This window comes from Loxodonta africana, chromosome 1, assembly GCF_030014295.1.
Source record: "Loxodonta africana isolate mLoxAfr1 chromosome 1, mLoxAfr1.hap2, whole genome shotgun sequence".
NCBI classification, from domain to species: Eukaryota; Metazoa; Chordata; class Mammalia; order Proboscidea; family Elephantidae; genus Loxodonta; species Loxodonta africana.
Window position 1 is genome coordinate 229,528,609 of NC_087342.1, and position 21,167 is coordinate 229,549,775.

Here is a 21,167-nt window from a genome sequence, read left to right on the forward strand (position 1 = left end):
GCTGTAATCATTATGGGAGCCCATTACCAGGTCCTTCACCCGCAGAGCTGCTAGATGGAACTGCCAACCTTTTTGTCAGCAGCCAAGTGCTTAAACAGCCAAGTTTACAGAACCACCACCCAAAACCAAACCAAACCCACTGCCATCGAGTCGATTTTGATTCATAGCGACCCTATAGGACAGAGTAGAACTGCCCTATAGAGTTTCCAAGGAGTACCTGGTGGATTTGAACTGCCGACCTCTTGGTTAGTAGCTGTCGCACTTAACCACTACGCTACCAGGGTTTCCCAGAAACACCAAGACCGGTGGATTCCAGTTGCTTGGGCCCCCTCCCCCGGGCCCGCCCCGCCCGCGTCCCTGCTCTGCCCCGCGCCCCGACCGGTGCCAGCAGGGGGCGCCCGCGCGTAGAAAGGCGCGGCCCGGGGCTGGGTGGCCCCAGTGGCTGAGCGCGGCGGGAGCGCGGCCGGCACGATCCGGGGCAGGGCGCGGAAGCGCAAAACAGCTAACTCGGGGGATCGACGGTGGCGCCTGGCGCTCCTAGCCCGGCCAGCCGCCTCTCTGCTGCACCCGGCCTAGCCCGCCCGCTCCCGATGGCGCCCGCGGCCGGTGCGCCCCGGCGCGCGCCCTGCCCGCCGCCCCGGGCACGGCTGCTGCTCCTGGCCGCGCTGCTAGCCGTCGCCGCCTCGGCGGGGGCTCCAGGTACTTGCCCGCCCCAGCCCCAGCCCTCCGCACCTCCTCGTCGCCTGTGTCCACTGCTCCATCCTGGCTGCGTGTCGTGTGTCACTAACCTATGCGTCCTCCTTGCTCGTGTGTCCGAGAGCGCGGAGGGGGCGGTGGGGAAGTGGGGTCTGGACACTGTGCTCCCCGCACTGGGACACAGTCGGGCTGGGGAACCTCAGCGCCCGTGTGCTACCTCTGCCGTCGGACGCCCCGGCGGCGTCGGGAGACTGAGCCCGCTAACTTCCCAGGAGATCCAGGCGACATCTTGAGGTGGCGGAGCACCGTGGCTTTCTTTGCCCAGAATTTCCCCCGGGTGCTAGGGCGCGCATGTGGACGTGGGCATCCCTTCCTCGCGTTCACCTGTCGGGAGGCAGGGACGGTTTTGGAGGGGCCGCTCCAGGAGGAAGGCAGAGAGGCAGGCGAGGCTGTGCCTGCCGCGGGGCGTAGGTACCTCAGTGCTAGGAAGAACCGCGCTCTAGGGGAGTCGGGGCCACAGGGTTCAGGGAGCTGGTCCTGCGCAGCCGGGGTGGGAAGCTTCTAGCTGGGAGATGGCTGTTGGTTTGAGAAGGAGAGGAAAGTAGGGGAGTCGGTCCGGGGACAGCTCACCCTTCTCCGGAAAGGACCCGGCTGGAGGCAGGAGCCCGGCTGTCTGTGGGGCAGAAATGTGAGCGGTGCTTTTCGGAAAACATTCGTGTGGTGTTGTCAGATTTCTTGCACATTTCCCACAGCGGGAGACAAGTTTGTGGTGGTGTTTTCATCCCTAAGCCTTTGGTGGCCCTTGTTCCCACCTCCCGCGCAGGCATTTTCGCACTAAACCATGTGGCTTTTATTTATGTCTTCGGTTTATAGGAATCCAAGAAGTCGACAATTTTGTTGATACTGCTCACTCCCAGCTCGGCTATAAAAATTCAGATGCAACTCCAGTGAGGGCTACATGCCGCCTGGTGTTATTTAGTGTCTATATCGCTCTCTTATTACCATGGAAAAGGGGGATGAGCTGGAGTCACAGTGCCCTGTGGCTCTTACGGGTCGCTGTAGTCTTGGTTCAGGTTTATGGCCAACTGCTCTGATGACAAATACCACTTTTTCATAAAAGCAGTGCCAGCTGTAGGGTTTTTTTTTTTTTCTCTTTTTTCTGTTAGTGATGTCTAGGAAGGCATTCATTGAATATTTTGTACAGTACTTGACAGGAATAAAACTATTAAAGCCCCCCAGCTTGCCCAACTAGAGCCCATGCTATTCCCCCCCCCCCCCCCCAAGGCATTAAAATGTTTCTGAGCGTTGAAAGAGTTTTTGTTTTCAGACTAGAGTTGGAACCACTGCTAAACTGGATTCAGGGCGATTCCAGATTTATTCCCTTTAGGCTGCATGGCCACCTGCCTGATGGGTTAAACTTGAGTGTGTCTGAAGTCAGGCTCATTGGTGGTTGCTCCCCGACCCCTGCCCCTTCTGCACTGTCCTTTCTCTTGCCTTCTGCTCAAACTCACTGAGCTGTGGGATGTTGGAGCTGGAACGCTCCTGGCACTCCTCTAGGCGACTTGACGTGGGATTTGCAGTAAAATGACGACAAGACTAGAAATGGACAAAGGAGGACAAGCATATTTTGAAAGGAGTGTCTGCCACATTTAAATTAAATACTACAGGGAAAGAACGAGACAGAGCAAGCCGCAGATAGCTCCCGGGCTGTGGAAGAAGTTGGGGCTTGTAATTCATCTCATCTGCTCCTCTGGAAAGCTCCGCGTGTGTCTTGCAGCCAGGGCTGCAGACTCTGGTCCCTGACTTGTGTCCCAGGGCTGCTCGTTCTCTGCGTGAATTAATGCATGAGATGGCAGAGTTGCTGGGCAGGCCTCCCCCACCCAATCCGTGGGGGCCAGAATCTCTGTAAGGAACCACCCCAGAGCCACATTTATACCCCACTTCCAGAGGCATTATCCTTAAAACAGAGGCGAGCTGCACAGTACACTAAAACCCACAAACCCATTGCTGTTGAGTTGATTTCAACTCATAGTGACCCCATAGGACAGAGTAGAACTGCCCCATAGAGTTTCCAGGGAGTGCTGGGGAATTCGAACTGTCGACCTTTTGGTTAGCAGATGTAGCTTTTAACCACTACACCACCAGGGTTTCCTATGGTACACTAAAGATCTAAATAAATACTTCAACTTGGGGAGAATTAAAAAGCAAAACAAAATAGAGAAGCATTGCCCTCCGCCCCCCTGCCCCATTCATCCCTACAATGGGCTCCTGTGCACCCACTACAATTAGGATGGCGCTTGCTGGTCTGATACATTTTTCTAAAAATGCATGAACACACACACACACACACACACACACACACACACACACATACTCTTACAGTGCCTATCTCAGGATGGTTATGGGTAACTTTTACTTTTTTCTCTAAAGTTTCTGTATTTTGCCAATACTTAACTGATTTCCCAGGAGCAGGTAGGAATGCAATAACAAAACCATAATAAAGATATGTCCATTAAAACAAAGTCAAACCATGATAGTATCTAATTTTTTTTTTTTTTAATTTCAGCATGTGTTACTCCTACAAGTCACCAAGGGGCTTCCTTTCAAATGTGTGGGGAAGTGGTGAAACAAGAGCGTGTGCTTTGTCATAAGCTGAAACCAAGGACCCGTAGTCATGACTGGGGGGTTCTGGGACTCATACACAGCTCAGTCAAAGAACTTAATTTCATCATTTGCTCCTTGGCTTGTGGTAAGATTGTTGTCTTGCATGACATTTTAAGGAGCCCTCGTGGCACAACAGTTAAGCACTTGGCTGCTAATTGAAAGGTTGATGGTTTGAACCCACGCAGTGGCTCTGCAGAACCTGGCACTCTGCTCCTGTAAGGATTACAGACTCTCTGTTAACCCAGAACTAAAACCATTCCCGAAGCCGACTCCTCAGACAGAGATTAGACTGGAGTGTAAAACATAAAATAATACTTGTGAAGAATGTGCTTCTTAGCTCAAGCAGATAAAAAATACACGAGACTAAATGGGCAGCTCCGGTCTGGAGGCAGAATAAGAAGGCAGAAAGGGACAGGAACTGGTTGGATGGACACGGGAAGCTTGGGGTGGAAAGGAGTGTGTTGTCACATAGGGATTGCAACTAGGGTCACATAACTATATATGACAAAAAAACCATTAAATTTATGTATGAGAAATTAACTTGAGCTGTAAACTTTAACCTAAAGTACAATTAAAAAAAAAAAAAGATCATAGCTAGAAAATCCTATGGGGTAGTTCTGCTTTGTCACAGGGGGTCCCTATGAGTCAAAATAGACTTGATGGCACCTAATAACATCATGCTTCAAGAAAAGTATTTTCAAGAAAAATATTTTGCCTGGTGAGGGAGATTAAGAAGGGAAGGTTGAGTTGGTCTTGGGAAAGTGCCCCCTTCTCTGAAGGTGGAGGGAGGGGGCATTGGTGTTTTCAAATGTCCTTTTGTAGCTGTGGAGCTTGCCAGCCTGATCACTATGCCAGCCTCACATTGCTGGCCTCATATGTAGGGACAGTGGGCTGTTGCCTGTCTGCACAATCTAAGAAATGCTAGGAATGAATGGCCCAGATCTTCTCTATAGGATCCATTATTAAGAGCTGGTCCTTTGGGTTGAACAATGTGCTTTAAAAATACACACACTCCTGGGAGGGGAAGCACATTAAGCAAATGTTAGACATCTATATTTTGGTAGAAATATATTTATTAAATTGATTAGGACATTGCAAAAAGGGTGTTTAATTTAGGTGAAGGTGAATAGAGCATTATGGTATGAGCTAAGACCTCCCCCCCCCCCGAAAAAAACAGATTTTAGCAAAAGAGGTGACAGCTTAGGGCCATACACCATCAAAGGAGGAGAAATGGGGGATGCGTAGGAGGTGGGTGGATTAAGAGACAGAGGGTGAGAGGCTACTGAAGACACATTGGGTAGTATGGTACGTAACGGCTGATCTCCAAGTAGGGTTTATGGATCCCTAGGGAGAGGGGGTAGGCAGAAGCCTTTCAGGGGATCCATGAAGTCAAAACTACTTTTAAAAGCATACAAAGATGCTGTTTGCTTTTTTCACCATGTTAACGTTTGCAGTGAAGGTGCAAAGCCTGGTAAGTAAAAACTGTTGGTGCCTCAGCATGAATCAACACAGTAAATCAAACTGTAGGAGTAGCCACTGGCTTTTTCATGCCTTTGCAGCTAGAGAAAGATATGCCAGTTTCGATTAAGAATGCCCTGGATGCAGCAGTACAGATTATCACTTTCATCAAATCCTTCCCTTGAATGCACATCCTTTTAATATTCTGTGTGAAGAAATCGGAAGTATGCATAAAGCTCTTCTGCTGACTATCAAGTGCAATGGTAACCTCGAGGGAAGACACTTGGGTGAGAGTTTGAGTTGCAAGCTGAACTAAGTGCTTTTTTTTTTCACAGAACTGCATATTTACCTCAATTACAGAGCCCTGGTGGCGCAGTGGTTAAGAGACGAGCTGCTAACCAAAAGGTCGGCAGTTCGAATCCACCAGCCGCTCCTTGGAAACTCTGCGGGGCAGTTCTGCTCTGTCCTATAGGGTTGCCAGGAGTCAGAATCAACTTGATGGCAATGGGTTTTTGGATATAGACCAACTGTAGTTATCCCAGCTTGGGTACTTGGCAGACATGTTCTTAAAAATGCTAGTGTTTCTTGCCAGTAATAAAAATTTGAGCTTTCAAGTGAAAATTAGAATTTTGCCAAACTTGTTTCCACCATCATGAGTTTGAAGGCTTCCTGATACTTAAAGGCATTTCTGATGAGACCGGCACTGACGTAAAGGAATGTGACTTTTAAACCTTGTGCTATAAAACACGTCAACACTTGCCACAATCTGCATAACTGAGTGAAGCGATAAATCCCAGTGATTAGTGCGCTATGTCACAAAATAGCACATGGGTACAAGGCCCATTCAAATTTCAGGAGAGACCAGTGGATTTTAATGTAACAAAATCTGAAAAAAAAGATTTATATGGTTTCAGATTCTACATCAAAAGGCTACTGGATGACTTTTAGTGTAGTATCAAAGGTCTTCAGAAATTATCAGAAATACTCTTCCCTTTTCTAATTACATATCTCTGTGAGGCTGGGCTTTCTTCAAGCACTTCAACCAAAACAACATATTGCAATAGACTGAAGACAGATGGAAGAATCCAGCTATCATCTGTTAAAGGGGTTGGCAGAAATATAAAACAATGCCACTCTCACTATTTCTTGTTTGTTTTGGAAAACAGTTCTTTTTCATAAAAATATGTTAATATGTTATTTATGTCAACATGTAATGCCTTATTATTATTTTTAAAATGAATTAGTAAATACATACTTAAACTTTTCTCAGTTTTAATTTCTAACACAGTAGATATCGATGGATAAAACCCATATAAACAAAACCTCTTCGGGATCCTCATTAATTTAAGAGTAGAAAAGAATCCTGAGACTAAATATTTTGAGAACCACTGGTGTGTAGGAAGAGAAGTAGGCTAAAGGTCAAGACGGTTGGTATGAGTCTCGGCACCGTATTCACCCACTCTGTGGCTGTGGGGACTCCGTTCTGAGGAAGACCAACTATATGGAAAGATTCCTTTCACCATAGGGGCTTTTCCTGTGGCCCAATCTGCCTTTAGCTCTGAAGGGTAAGTGGTAGAGTGGGGGAGGGGGGTGCTCGTTCTCATTTCCTTCCTAATTCTGTCCTTTTTTAGAGTATATGCCGGTTGCTGTCGAGTCGATTGTGACTCAGAGTGACCCCATGTGTGTCAGAGTAGAACTGTGCACCACAGGCAGGTATTTCTTCTAAGGTGCCTCCAGGTGAACCTGAACTTCCAACTTTTGATTAGCAGCTGAGCCAATTAACCATTCGTACCACCCAGGGGCTCCTCTTTGAGTGAGAGTAGAGGCTGAAAATAATCTTTCCTTTTTTCTTGTGCTTTGGAGCCCACCAGATGGAAGACTTGTTTTATTTATTGGTTAAGCATGAAATTCATTGCTACAGAATTAGAGGTTATAGTAGAATTGTAGAATTGGATCAGTACGGCCAGGATAGTTAATATTTTGGCAGTTCATATCCCTGGAAAGTTATCACCGGATAGTGCCAGAGCCTTATCAGATATTTCTTATCAAGCCCCTTCATGTTTATATTGAAATCATATAGACCCAACAACAACAACAACAAACCCAAACCCATGGCTGTGGAGTCGATTACGACTCATAGCGACCCTATAGGACAGAGAAGAACTGCCCCGCTAGCGTTTCCAAGGCTGTAATCTTTAATGGAAGCAGACCGCCACATGGAGTGGCTGGTGGGTTTGAACCGCTGACCTTTCAGTTAGCAGCCGAGCACTTAACCATTGTGCTATCAGGGCTCCTTCGTATAGACACATTTCCTGAATGTAAGCAGGAGAAGGGGTGGACAGTGATGGGGTGTACTAGTTTCCCATGGCTGTTGTAACAAATTAACATCAGCTTAGTGGCTTGCAACAATACAAATGTATCATCTTACAGCTCTGGAGGTCCGGAGTGGAAGTGAGTCTCCTTGGGCTAAAATCAAGGGCTGTGTTCCTTTGGCAGGCTCTAGGGAGAGTCCATTTCCTGCCCTTGTAGCTTCTGGAGGACACGCTGCATTCCTTGACCCATCGCCCCTTCCATGACATGACTCTGCTTCCCTAGTCACATCTCTTTCTCTGGCTCAGATCCTCCTGTCTCCCTCTTTCGCTTATAAAAACCCTTCTGGTTGGGCCCACAAGATAATCCAGGATAATCTCACTGGATAATCTCTCCTTAGTTTAATCACATCTGTCCCTTTTGTAAAGTAAAGAATTCACAGATTCCAGGAATTAGGACCTGGACTTCTTTTTTGTTGTTATTAGGTGCCATTGGTCAGTTCCAACTCACAGCGACCCTGTGTACAACAGAACGAAACACTGCTCGGTCCTCCACCATCCTCACAATCATTGTTATGCCCATTGTTGCAGCCACCACGTCAATCTGTCTCATTGAGGGTCTTCCTGTTTTTCTCTGACCCTCTACCAAGCATGATGTCCTTCTCCAGAGACTGACCCCTCCTGACAACATGTCCAAAATATGTGAGATGTAGTCTCACCATCCTTGCTTCTAAGGAGCATTCTGGCTGTACTTCTTCCAAGACAGATTTGTTCATTCTTTTGGCAGCCCGTGGTATATTCAATATTCTTCGGCAACACCATAATTCAAAGATGTCAGTTCTTCTTCGATCTTCCTTATTTATTGTCCAGCTTTTGTATGCATATGAGACGACTGAAACACCATGACTTGGGTCAGGTGCACCTTAGACTTCAAGGACTCCTTTGGGGTTGGAGGGAGCATTATTCTGCCTACCCCAAGGAGCGGCAGTGGGGTGGAGCCCACAAGCAAACATTTCAGAAAAGACCTCATCACTCTGCTGGTTAAGGACTGCACCTCTTTTCATGGCTCCCTATGGAATTAAGGAATTGAGTTATAATTAATTGAGTTATCATTAAACCTTGGTTTTCAGGAGCTCTTACTTCAGTTACAAAACATAAAGGTGAGTATTTAAAGGTATAAAAATAAAGGAGAGAAAAGAATACACGTATGTGTATTGACTTGCAAATGCATAAAATTGCGCGTTATGATACATAAGAAATGGAAAACGGTGCGTTTGGGGAAGGGAACTGAGTAGCTGGGGGATGGCGATGGGTATTGTTTCATCCATATCTTTATCAGCCAACTTTGTTGTTGTTAGCTTCTATCAGATCTGTCCCTGATTCATGGACACCCCATGCTCAGTGGACCAAAGTGCTGCCCAGTCCCGTACCATCCCCATGATCAGTTGCAGATCAGACCTTTGTGATCCATAGGGTTTTGACTGGCTGACTTTTGAGGAGTAGATTGCCAGGCCTTTCTTTCTACACTGTATTAGTCTGGAAGCTCTGCTGAAACCTATTCAGCATCATAGCAACACGGAAGCCACCAAGGTGGCTGCACGTGAGGTGAATTGGCTGAGCGTGGAACCTGGGTCTCCTTCATGGGAGGTGAGAATTCTACCGCTGAACCACAAGCCCCCTTACCAACTGTAGTAGACATATATTAGAGCATTTGGCATTATGGAGATACTGGTTATTCATATGCGTGAGCAGCCTGTTTTCCTTGCCCCTGAAAGTTACCGGTATGATAGGTACAAAGGATCTGAATTTAATTTTGGGAATTGTATTATTATCATGACTTCATTAAGGAAGATTCTCAAGCATGAAATGGGTGGCTAAGATTTAGAAATATCGACTAGGGAAGTTTTGTGTCCCTGAGTGGAAGGTGATGTCATCTGGAAGGCATATTTTTCTCCTCTTTCTCAGCCAAGACCTGCCTTTCACCCTCCTGCCGATGGAGGGGGCGGTGCTTGCGCTTGGCTGCCCTTAGAGGGCGCTCCTGGCCTTCCGGTGGCCTTTCCATCGTCCCCTGCTCCTGTTCTCACCCTAGTTGGAGCCAGGTACTTAGGGATTGCTGTGGCTTTATAGAGATAAGAAAAATTAGGACAAACTTTCAGTTATCTGCTTTGCTTTTTCTTGTAGTGCTTGCCTTTTTTGCAATTTTGCTATTCGTTGGAGCTTCCTTCAGATACTAAGTTGGGGAAGATAAGTCGCTTATTAAGAGTTGATTTGGCTGCATGTTAGTGAATTTCCATCAGTAAGAAAGGGTTTCAAAGCCTAGTCCTAAAGCTGGGGCAGTCCCTGAGCTGCTGGGGTACTCCTGGTGCCTCTGGAAGACAGGGAGGGGGCAGGGCTATAGGCGGGGGACGGGTGGCTCAGCACCACTAAGGGTGCTGAAAGTCAGTTTTGAGGGTCTTGCTCTTCTCTCCCGTCCACCCTCAGTGTTGATTTTTGCATCAGGGGAGAGTCATGCAAATTCTAAAACGTGTCTACAAGTTTAGCAGGAGAGCTTGAGAGCTGTTATTGCTGATTGGAAACATGGCAATACTCTCTTTCTTCTTCTGATGCCCCCAGTATGTGGAGGAAATGATTCAATTACAGCATCCTCATAACCTACAAAGTAGATTCTACGTAATTCCTATTTCCTCTGTATGAGTTTTTATTTGCTTTTAATAACAGCTGGAAGTTAACCGTGCCTTAGAAGTTACCATTTCCCTGTATGTTATCTCATTTTATTTTCGCAGCAACCTTGTGAAGTAGGTAACGTTCTCATTGCTAGGGAGCCCAGTTCAGAGAGGTTAAATGATTTCCCAAAGTCAATAATCTAGTACGCAAGGAGTTCTGGAATTTGGACCTCAATCTCCTGATCCAAAATCCATGATCTTCCTGGGTCTTGCTGTTTTGGGTGTTTACTCTCTTTCCCTTGTTTTCTTCCTATGTGGGGGTGAGAGACAATGCTACCATTTCTGGTTTGCTAAGAACGCCCTTTTAAGTCTACTCTTGTAGCATTGCTGTTGGCTGTTGAGAAATAATTCTGTCACACGCTGAGATGTGTTGGACTTGAGTAAGGCTTAAATTACAATGAAGTGGAGTGAACCTTATTCCCTGTTACAAAATATACTTGCTGTTTGGATATGAGCAGATCTTCACTGTGTGAAGTATCCTTCCCTTAGTGGGTTCTGTTAAGACTTGCAGTGTAGCTCCTTGAGGCCACATGCCATGTCTAGGTTGTTACATAAACACTTTAACCTTTATTACAGTGGCTCTCCGTGCGTGTTTGATCCCCAGGGTGGTCATCAAAACTTTGGCCTTATCAGCGCTGTATTTTCACCGGAAGATTCCGAGAAGTCTTACCTTGTTCTAAAATATCCAAGTTTGTTTACTGAGGACCATTTAAATCAAGGAACAATGCTGGAAAGTGTTAGTTGCAGAAAAAGTACATCAGTTAAATGTTGGGTTTTATTTTTAGGAACTATTATCTCTCATCCCCTTTGCTAGTCCCTACCAGCTACTAATTTGTGCTGTGTGACCTTGGGCAGGTCATAACTCTTTGGGCCTCAGTCTTCTCGTCTGCCACATGGGAGGACTGACCTAGATATCTGTAAGGGCCCCTTATAACTCTAACATTGTGAGTTTACATTTGAAATACATATATTCATTGAGTCCCTCAACAGGCATTAATACAAGTCAGACACAGGGATGCAAAGTAAAATAAACATGCTGTTGCTGTTGTTAGGTGCTATTGAATTGGTTCCGACTCCCAGCGACCTCTATGTACAACAGAACCAGACACTGCCCAGTGCTGCTCCATCCTCACAATCGTTGCTATGCTTGAGCCCATTGTAGCAGCCACTGTGTCAATCCATCTTGTCGAGGGTCTTCCTCTTTTTTGGTGACCCTCTACTTTGCCAAGCATAATGTCCTTTTCTAAGGACCAGTCTGTCCTGATAACATGTCCAAAGTATGTGAGACATAGTCTCACCATCCTTGCTTCTAAGGAGCATTCTGGTTACACTTCTTCTAAGACAGTTTTGTTTGTTCTTTTGACAGTCCATGGTGTATTCAATATTCTTTGCTAACACCACAATTCAAAAGTGTCAGTTCTTCTTCGTCTTCCTTATTCATTGTCCATCTTTTACATGCATATGAGGTGATTGAAAACACCATGGCTTGGGTCAGGTGCACCTCAGTCCTCAAGGCGACATCTTTGCTTTTTAACACTTTAAAGAGATCTCTTGCAGCTGATTTGCCCAATGCAATATGTCTTTTGATTTCTTGACTGCTGCTCCCATGGGTGTTATGGATCCAAGTGAAATGAAATCCTTGACAACCTCAATCTTTTCCCCATTTATGATGTTGTTACTTATTGGTCCAGTTGTGAGGATTTTTGTTTTCTTTATGTTGAGGTGCAATCCATACTGAAGGCTGTGGTCTTTGATCTTCATCAGTAAATGCTTCAAGTCCTCTTCACTTTCAGCAAGCAAGGTTGTGTCATCTGCATAACACAGGTTGTTAATAAGTCTTCCTCCAATCCTGATGCCCTGTTCTTGTTCTTATAGTCCAGCTTCTCAAATTATCTGCTCAGCATACATATTGAATAGGTATGGTGAAAGGATACAACCCTGACACACACCTTTCCTGACTGTAAACCAATCAGTATCCCCTTGTTCTGTCCGAACAACTGCCTCTTGATTTATAAAAAGGTTTCTCATCAGCACAATTAAGTGTTCTGGAATTCCCATTCTCTGCAATGTTACCTATAATTTGTTATGATCCACACAGTGGAATGCCTTTGCATAGTCAATAAAACACAAGTAAGCATCTTTCTGGTGTTCTCTGCTTTCAGCCAGTATCCATCCGACATCAGCAATGATATCCCTGGTTCCACATCCTATTCTAAATCCAGCCTGAATTTCTGGCAGTTCCCTGTCAATATACTGCTGCAGCCGCTTTTGAATGATCTTCAGCAAAATTTTGCTTGCATGTGATTTTAATGATATTATTCGATAATTTCTGCATTGGGTTGGATCACCTTTCTTGGGAATAGGCATAAATATGGATCTCTTCTAGTTGGTTGGCCAGGTAGCTGTCTTCCAAATTTCTTGGCATAGATGAGTGAGGATTTCCAGTGCTGCATCCATTTGTTGAAACACCTCACTTGGTATTCTGTCAACCCCTAGAGCCTTGTTTTTCACCAATGCCTTCAGTGTAGCTTGGACTTCTTCCTTCAGCACCATTAGTTCCTGATCATATGTTACTTCCTGAAATGTTTGAACGTCAATGCATTCTTTTTGGTATAATGACTCTGTATTCCTTCCATCTTCTTTTGATGGTTCTGGCATTGTTTAATATTTTCCCTGTAGAATCCTTTAGTATTGCAACATGAGCCTTGAATTTTTGGTTCAGTTCTTTCATCTTAAGAAATGCTGAGCATGTTCTTCCCTTTTGGTTTTCTATCTCCAGGTCTTTGCACATGTCATCATAATACTTTCCTTTGTCTTCTTGAGCTGCCCTTTGAAATCTTCCATTCAGCTCTTTTACTTTATCATTTTTTACTTTTGCTTTAGCTACTCGACGTTCAAGAGCACGTTGCAGAGTCTCTTCTGACATCCATTTAGGTCTTTTCTTTCTTTCCTGTCTTTTTAGTGACCTCTTGCTTTCTTCATGTATGATGTCCTTGATGTCATTTCACAACTCATCTGGTCTTCGGTCATTAGTGTTCAACACATCAAATCTGTTCTTGAGATGGTCTCTAAATTCAGGTGGGGTATACTCAAGATCGTACTTTGGCTCTTGTGGACTTGTTTTAATTTTCTTCAGTTTCAACTTGCATATGAGCAATTGATGGCCTGATCCACAGTCGGCTCCTGGCCTTGTTCTGACTGATGATATTGAGCTTTTCCATCGTCTTTTTTTCATAGATGTAGTTGATTTGATTCCTGTGTATTCCATATGACAAGGTCCACATATATAGTTGGAAACCCTGGTGGCGTAGTGGTTAAGTGCTACAGCTGCTAACCAAAGGGTTGGCAGTTCAGATCTGCCAGATGCTTCTTGGAGACTCTATGGGGCAGTTTTACTCTGTCCTATAGGGTCACTATGAATTGGAATCGACTTGACGTCACTGGGTTTGGTTTTTGGTTTTTTTTTACATGTATAGTTATGGTTTATGTTGGTAAAAATAGTATTTGCAATGAAGAAGTCATTGGTCTTGCAAAATTCTGTCATGTGATCTCCAGCATCATATCTATCACCAAGACCATATTTTCCAGCTACCGATCCTTTCTCTCTGTTTCCAACTTTTGCATTCCAATCACTTGTAATTATCAGTGCATCCTGGTCGCATGTTTGATTAATTTCAGACTGCAGAAGTTGGTAAAAACCTTCAATTTCTTCATCTTTGACCTTAGTGGATGATGTGTAAATTTGAATAACAGTCATATTAACTGGTCTTCCTTGTAGGCGTATGGATATTATCCTGTCACTGACAGCAATGTACTTCAGGATAGATTTTGAAGATGAATACAACACCATTCCTCTTCAAGTTGTCATTCCTGGCATAGTAGATCATGTGATTGTCTGACTCAGAATGACCAATACCAGTCCATTTCAACTCAGTAATGCCTAGGTTATCAATCTTTATGTGTTCCATTTCATTTTTGACAATTTCTAATTTTCCTAGATTCATTCTTCATACTTTCCAGGTTCCAGTTATTAATGGATGTTCACAGCTGTTTCTTCTCATTTTGAGTCATACCACATCAGCAAATGAAGGTCCCGAAAGCTTGACTCCAACCAATGTCATTAATGTTGACTCTGCTTTGAGGAGGAGGCCCTTCTCCAGCCGTATTTTAAGAGCCTTCCGACCCAAGGATCTCATCTTCTGGCACTATATCAGACAGTTTTCCACTGCTATTCATAAGGTTTTCACTGGCTAATTCTTTTCAGAAGTAGACTGCTGGGTCCTTCTTCCTAGCCTTTCTTAGTCTGGAAGCTCAGCTGAAACCTGTCCACCATAGGTGACCCTGCTTGTTTAGAATACTAGTGTCATAGCTTCCAGCATCACAGCAACACACAAACCCCCACAGTATGACAAACTGACACACACGCGGAGGCAAATAAACACAGTCCCTACCATCTGTGAACTACAGGCTGGGGCAGGGGAGGGTAGAGAGAAAAGAAAACAGTGTGATAAATGTTAAAAAAAAAAAAAAATGTGCTTTGGGAGTGAATCAGACTAGAAAGTGAAAGAAAACTTCCTGAATGAGGGGATTGTTGAGGTGGGTATGGTCTTCTGGAGGGACGGTGGAATTCAGGGCTCAAGGGGTCAAAGCAGCCAGATCTGGAAGGCCTGGAGTTTGACCTTTATCCAAAGTGATGGAAGTCACTGAATGAGTTTGAGAAGCATGGTCCTATCACTGAGTTAGTGGACCATTATGCTGGCAGAGTACGGAACTGGGCATGGAATTGGGCCAGGTGGGCAGTTCATGCTTTGGAAGTTGGTTTACATTTGCTTATTAATTTGGGCTTTTGGGGTTTCTTCATGACAGCATAGAGCAAGGGACAGTTACTAACTTCTTTACCTTCAGTCTTATCTCATTGGAAGAATCCTCTTTGTTATAGATTTTCTGAGATGGCTAGTATGTCCCTGGAATAATCCCATTTCTACAAAGGATTCCAAGGAACTGTGAGTCTTATGTGTTCACTGGGCAGTCTGGCAGGATTTATAATTAAGGTAAGAGTAAAGTAGTGAATAGTAAATTGGCTTTGGGGGCTGGGGTAGGTTCTGTGAGCAGAATTCAGTGTGGTTTCCATGGGAAAACCCTGTTAAAAGTAATTTTAAGAGTTCATGGGAGGGATGGGTAAGTAAGTTTGGATTAAAGACGGAATCAATAGTTATAATTTATTTAGACTTTTAATACATGCCAGAGGTTATTTAAAAATGGAGTCATTTAAGGATTAGAAAGCTCTTTCATGATGGATAGATAATTGGCTTAAAGACAGCAAACGCAGAGTGGAGATAGGGTATATTATTCTTGGAAGAAGTGTAACTGGTGAGATCTTTTAAGGACCAATGCCATGGCTGGAGTTAATTAGCATTTTAGTAAACAATTTGCCAAAAAGTAGTGTGCAGTGAAGTCTCCTAATTTGTGATGACACTGAGTTTGTCTCAGTGAGGTCTACCCGCAGCCAGAACTCACAGGGCTGTGTGAGGCAAGAAAGAGGCAGAGACCTTCAAGTGCTCAAGTCTGGTCTTCAACATATCTCTTTGGGGGACACAATTCAATCCACAGCACCTACCAACATGACTCCTATTCAGTCAGGTGACAGGGTTGAAAGAGTCCACGTGGCTTTCAATACCATAACACAGTTAAGTTGTTGGAGGACCTAAGTCGTACACGTTATATCGTGTGTGCTGATTGTCCACCTAGAGTTCCAAGACCTACTGGCATGCATGTGGGCCTCATTCTTAGGTCAAGCCTGACAGATCCTTCATTCTTAAATGAAGTAATTAAGTAATCAATTCAGAGGTTCTGTGAGCCAGTGGCTGTGCTAGGTTCTTGGGCATGAACTACAAAGATTTGATAGTAAAAGAATAGGAGGTGGATGTGAAACCCTGGTGGCGTAGCGGTTAAGAGCTATGGCTGCTAACCAAAAGGTTGGCAGTTTGAGCGTACCAGGTGCTCCTTGGAAACTCTATGGGGCAGTTCTACTCTGTCCTATAGAGTCACTATGAGTCAGAATTGACTTAACGGCAACAGGTTTTTTTTTTTTTTTGGTGGCAAAAAATAATGACAATTGAATGTGGTAAGTGTAGCAGTGCAGGATCATCTAGTACTTTCTGATCAGCTCTGCTTGTCAGATGTGTTGTTAAGTTCATGACGTTTTTACCTGGATGCACAGTGAACTATGAGACCAGCAAGAGAAACCACCAACACTGCCTGAGGACTTTGCCTGGTTAAGTGAACTGTGGTGTTGACACAATCTTGCTTCCTATTTAGTCAGCTTTGGGAGGTGCCATTGTCTTTATTTTGTCTAGATTGCATTCTCTATTTGGAATCTTCTAGAAGATGAACTGAGGGCAGCTTTGTTCTCCCATAAATATCCATGGGCCATGGGTGTGACTCCCTTTGACATTCCTTTTGATTTCATTTGACATGTTTCGCTTTCCTGTAGCTTTGAAAACAGCTGTATTCTTTCTTCTATAACACATGCCCTGGCCACGCTCTGGTTTTTAATGCCGTTTTCTACCCCACCTAACAATTTCGTTTTACTCTTTTTTGATAGACTGGGAGAATTCAAGCATCTTGTGGTTAAAAAACATTCAGGATCTGCATATGTACCTACAGATACGCAAGGAGACCACCATACCCACAGGGGAGAGAAAGGAGAGGCAGAGAATACTAAGCTCCTTGACATCCCTAAGACCTGGGACTGACCTCATTTTCACAGCTGTATCATGACTACATCTGTGACTCCAACACCTAGGGAGGGAGAGGTCTGGGGAGGGAAACACACGATCAGGTCTGAGCAGATTGCACGCCTCACCTTATGAGGTCTGTAGGACAAGTCCCAGGGGGTCCATGGATGCTGGCAGTGTAATGAGTTCTAGTTACAGGAAGCAATTCAGGGTGTTCTGGGGAGTGAAGGAAGGCTAGGTTAGAGTCAGAGAGAGGCCTTGACTAAATGACCTCTTAGAATTTGGACATGGGAAGCAGTCACCAGTGCTTCTGCACATGGGAATATCACCAGTAAAGTCTCCTTGGATCCCACCAGTGCCATGCTTTGTTCTCTGGTCATCTCAGCTGGGCGAGACTGCTTTCCCGGCCCCTCTGGACCTTGGTCATGTTTACCATTAGTGGCACTTAGCTGGGAGTCCCTGGGTTGTGCAAACAGCTTGGCTGCTAAATGAAAGGTTGGTGGTTCCGAGGCACCTTGGAAGAAAGGTCTGGTGATACACTTCTAAAAAATCAGCCATTGAAAACCCTACGGAGCACAGTTCTACTCGGACACACATATAGTTACCGTGCTTCGTTACGGACCCGACAGTAGCTGGTTTCATTGGTTAGCACTCAGCTGATATTAGATATCTGATACCCTTAGTCTTCTTTTCATGCGTCAATATAACGCTTCCCTCAGTGGACGGAAGACCACAGCCTTTCTTATATATCTTTGAATTAATTCACTGCCATCTCCAGGGAAGCATCTGATTAGGAACTCTAAGTGACCCAAATGAATAACTTATTCATAGATGTTTACCTTGGACGTTGGGAGAAACATGTTGGAATTTGGGTGTAACTGCTTCATCGTGGAAACTATTAAAGACCCTTCTGGGCACAATTGATAGGTAGATCGAAGAGGGAAGGCTGGGTCAGAGTATCTGGTTCCTACCAACTCCCAAGATTTTAAAATTATAATTTGAAGTATATTTTTCCCAAGATTGAGGAGAATAAGGAGCCAAGACTACTCCCACTGTGTAAGGGGAGAGGACTGGCTGGTAGCCTAGATCCTGGGAACCACACCAGGCCATTTCCTACTGAGTTTTAATTGGTGGTATCAGCAGTTCTCTGGCTGGTCTTCCTAGTCCTGTATTATCTCAAGTTTGCTACATGCTTTGATTTCCTTTCACATTTCAGTCTTAAATCAGTCCTATGGGGTAGGTAGGGCAGCTGTTAGCTCTATTTATAGAAAAGGATCTAATTAAGCTTGATACTTGTAGAGAGAAACTTCGTGGTTTATCTGTGTCGTTTGGGGCTGTGCATGGGGGTACACGCTCTCCTAATTGCAAGGAGGAAACCAGGCTCTTGTCAGCCTTCACTTGATTGACACTAATGGCCTTTCCCTTCTTCCTGAAAATCTCTCCTCCCTGGCTTCCACATTGGGGCTTGTTTTCTCCTTCTCCTCTTCTCTGTCTCACTGATACAGTAAAACCTGAGAAAGCCAGGACCTGTGTAAGGTGGAAACCTGTCGGAGAAGGAAAACTCAAATATTTTCCATGAAAACGATCAATGGAAGAGTGGTAAGATAGCACCCTGGCAACGGCAGAAAACTTTCAAGTCCTGGAAACACAAGGCAGTCGTTGAGTTCTGACTCTCACAGGTTTCACTGTATTTTGGATTGAAAATATGTCCTCTTCTCCAGTCATCCTCAGTCAGCTGAGTTTTTTGGGTCCCACTGGGATGTTGAGTTAGACGGACACCCTAGAACTCAGAGGAAAAGCCAGGGTTGGAATTAAGAATTCGTGAGTCAGCAGCATGTAGATATTTGCAATCCTAGGACTCGATGTGCTGACCGAGGGAGAGAAGGCAGGGAGTGCCAGGAGGTGGGCTCTGAAGCACTCTAACATTTTGATAAAGGAGGAGGAGCTGGCAAAGGAGACTAAGAAGGACCAGCCAAAGGCCTGGAGGAGAAACCGGGAGAGTGTAGGGAGACAAAAGAAGAGGTGTTTCCAGGAGAAGACGCAGTCAGCTGTTGTTGGAAGCAGAGCAAGTCTAGGACTGAGAGACGAGAATTTGGCAACAGAGTCTTCTTGCCATTCACAAGAGCTCATTCAGTGCAGTGAGCTCCGGTAGCCCCGTGAGTTCAGCTGCCACTGGTGACTTCCAACCTTCAACCTTTGGTTCTGGTTTCTCTCCAGGCCTACATGTATTGCTCTGAGCTGTAATTAGGGCTGAGAAGCAGCAGAGTGTAGGAGAAAGAGCGTGGCCTGCAGCTTCAGGTCTGGGACTGACCACTGTCATTTACTAGCTCTGTGCCCTTGGGCAAGTCACTTTTCTCTCTAAGACTCAATTTCCTCACTTGTAAAACTGGAGGTGACCAAGCCTAGCTCACAGGGTTATTATGGAGATTAAAGAGATAATAGTAATGGTCACGCAGAGCTCTTAATCACCTCTGTATCCCCAGTGCCCAGTTCAGAATCTGACACATAAAAAAACCAAACCAAACCAAACCAAACCAAACCAAACCAAACCAAACCAAACCAAACCAAACCAAACCAAACCAAACCAAACCAAACCAAACCAAACCAAACCAAACCAAACCAAACCCATTGCCGTCAAGTTGATTCTGGCCAAAATAACTAAACCAGCTGCCATCGAGTCAATCCTGACTTCAACTCATGGAGACCCCATGTGTGCAGAGTAGAACTGCTCCACGGGGTTTTCATGGCTGTGACCTTTCAAAAGCAGATTGCCAGGCCTTTCTTTCAAGGCACCTCTGGGTGGGTTCGAACTGCCAACCTTTTAGTTAGTAGCCCAGGACTTAACCTTTTGTGTCACTCAGGGACTCCTGACACGTAGTAAGTATTCAATAAATACCTGTTGGATAAATGAATGAAATGGCTTTCTTCAACAAATATCTTTCTTCTCCTTTACTTCCTTACAGCCTTTCCTAATCCCAAAGGGACCCACTGTAAAAACTTACTCTTTGCTCATTAGGTATCTTGTGTATTTTTCCCTCTTTTCTGAAATATTATTAGCCTATGCCCATTTATAACCAATAAATGATTGCCTGAAACATTAAAAAATGGTTCATTAGCAATCTGGGTTGACGTGGAGCCCACATTGTGGTCTCCTTCTGGTCTGGCCTGATTCGTTTACTTGGTTTTATACCTACCTCTCCACAACATTTGCTTGGCCTCTCTTTTAAGGATATTTTTCGGGAGCTTTCTGAGTAAGACAAGTGGTGATTTCAGGGCCGGTAATGCCTGAGTGTTTAGCATAGTTAGACAATGACTTTCACATTTGGGGAAAAGGAATGAACTTTTGGGGAGTTTTTTTTGGCTGGCATGCCAAGCAGTTTATAGTAGGCTGGGTTTAAGCTGGACCAACAAACAATGGCAATTCTTTAAGAAACTATTTCTCAGTTGCGAACTGAATTTGAAGAATGTGCAAAAGATCCCACAAAAACCTGGAAAACGCTGTTTCCTGGCTGGGCTCTGACCCCTCAACAGCAGGGTGAGTTCTGTATCACCTTCCCGTCTGTGAGCATCAGCTTCTTGGGGTGCCTTGTTTTTATCATCGTTGGGAATAGATATATCCACGGAGCCCCTCCAATTCCATCTCCCTAAACCACTCGGGAAGGGCTGCTGGTCTAGATGGGGAAATGATCTTGTTTTTCCTCTGGAATACTAGCTTCTATGGGTTCCTGAATAAAATGGCCAAGGGCTTTACAACCCAAACCCTAATGGCCAAATGCTGCCAGCCCTGCTGCTAAGTGGGCTCTGGTTTCTGGCAGCATCATTTTCTGGACAGATGTCCTCACTCAAGTTGATGGCAGAGTGACAGATAAAGCAGTGCCATTGTCAAAGATTAATTCCCAGAGTAGATCCCCTAAAAAACCAAACAGCAAGAGATTAAAGTTAAAATGAAGCAAATTTCATTTAAAAATCAAGCGAAAAACTGTTTTGATTTTACGGGTCCAGCAGAGTACTATCAGGTGCCAATGGATTGGGGTTGCTATAACGCAGTAATTGATTGTTTATCTCTCTCACCAACAAACTTGGGAAAAGAGAGACAGTGGTTTGCAGAAACTATCAGGGACCCAGAGTCTTTCCATTTTCCCACCACTCAGCCATCCCTGGCTAGCTCATCATTCTCAGGCTTGTCACCTCATGTCCCAAGATGGCTGCTGAGTCTCCAGTTATCATGCTGACATCCCAGACAAAAATAAATAAATAAAGAAGTAAAGGAGAAAGGGACAAAAGGCTAAAAGCACACCACAGCTGAGCCTGACCCCTTTAAAATGCTTTCCTGGAATTGGCAATTGGTCACTTCCTTGCATATCTCATTGTTTAGGGTCGATCATGTGGCCACCCCTTGCTGCAAGAGATGCAGAAGATTCATTTCTAGCATTCCAGCCTCCATAGTAGAAGAGGGAAGGCAGACGGAAGAAGCTGACTCCTGGATAGCTAATCCACAGTTGCTGGATTTGATGCGAGCTACTAAACTATTTTAAAATAGTTGGGAAACTTGACTGGAATGGGACCAATGGAAATCCAGC

At 44.8% G+C, this 21,167-nt stretch overlaps 1 protein-coding gene across 2 annotated transcripts in view; it reads left to right on the forward strand.

The window, feature by feature from the left end:
* Window positions 1-618: 618 nt before the first annotated feature.
* Window positions 619-21,167, forward strand: part of FNDC1 (fibronectin type III domain containing 1) — a 119,138-nt gene continuing 98,589 nt past the window's right edge. For both annotated transcript variants that reach the window (XM_064292889.1, XM_064292884.1), the window contains exon 1: window positions 619-699. The gene's annotated coding sequence lies outside the window, so the exon portion shown is untranslated. The remainder of the gene's footprint in view (window positions 700-21,167) is intronic.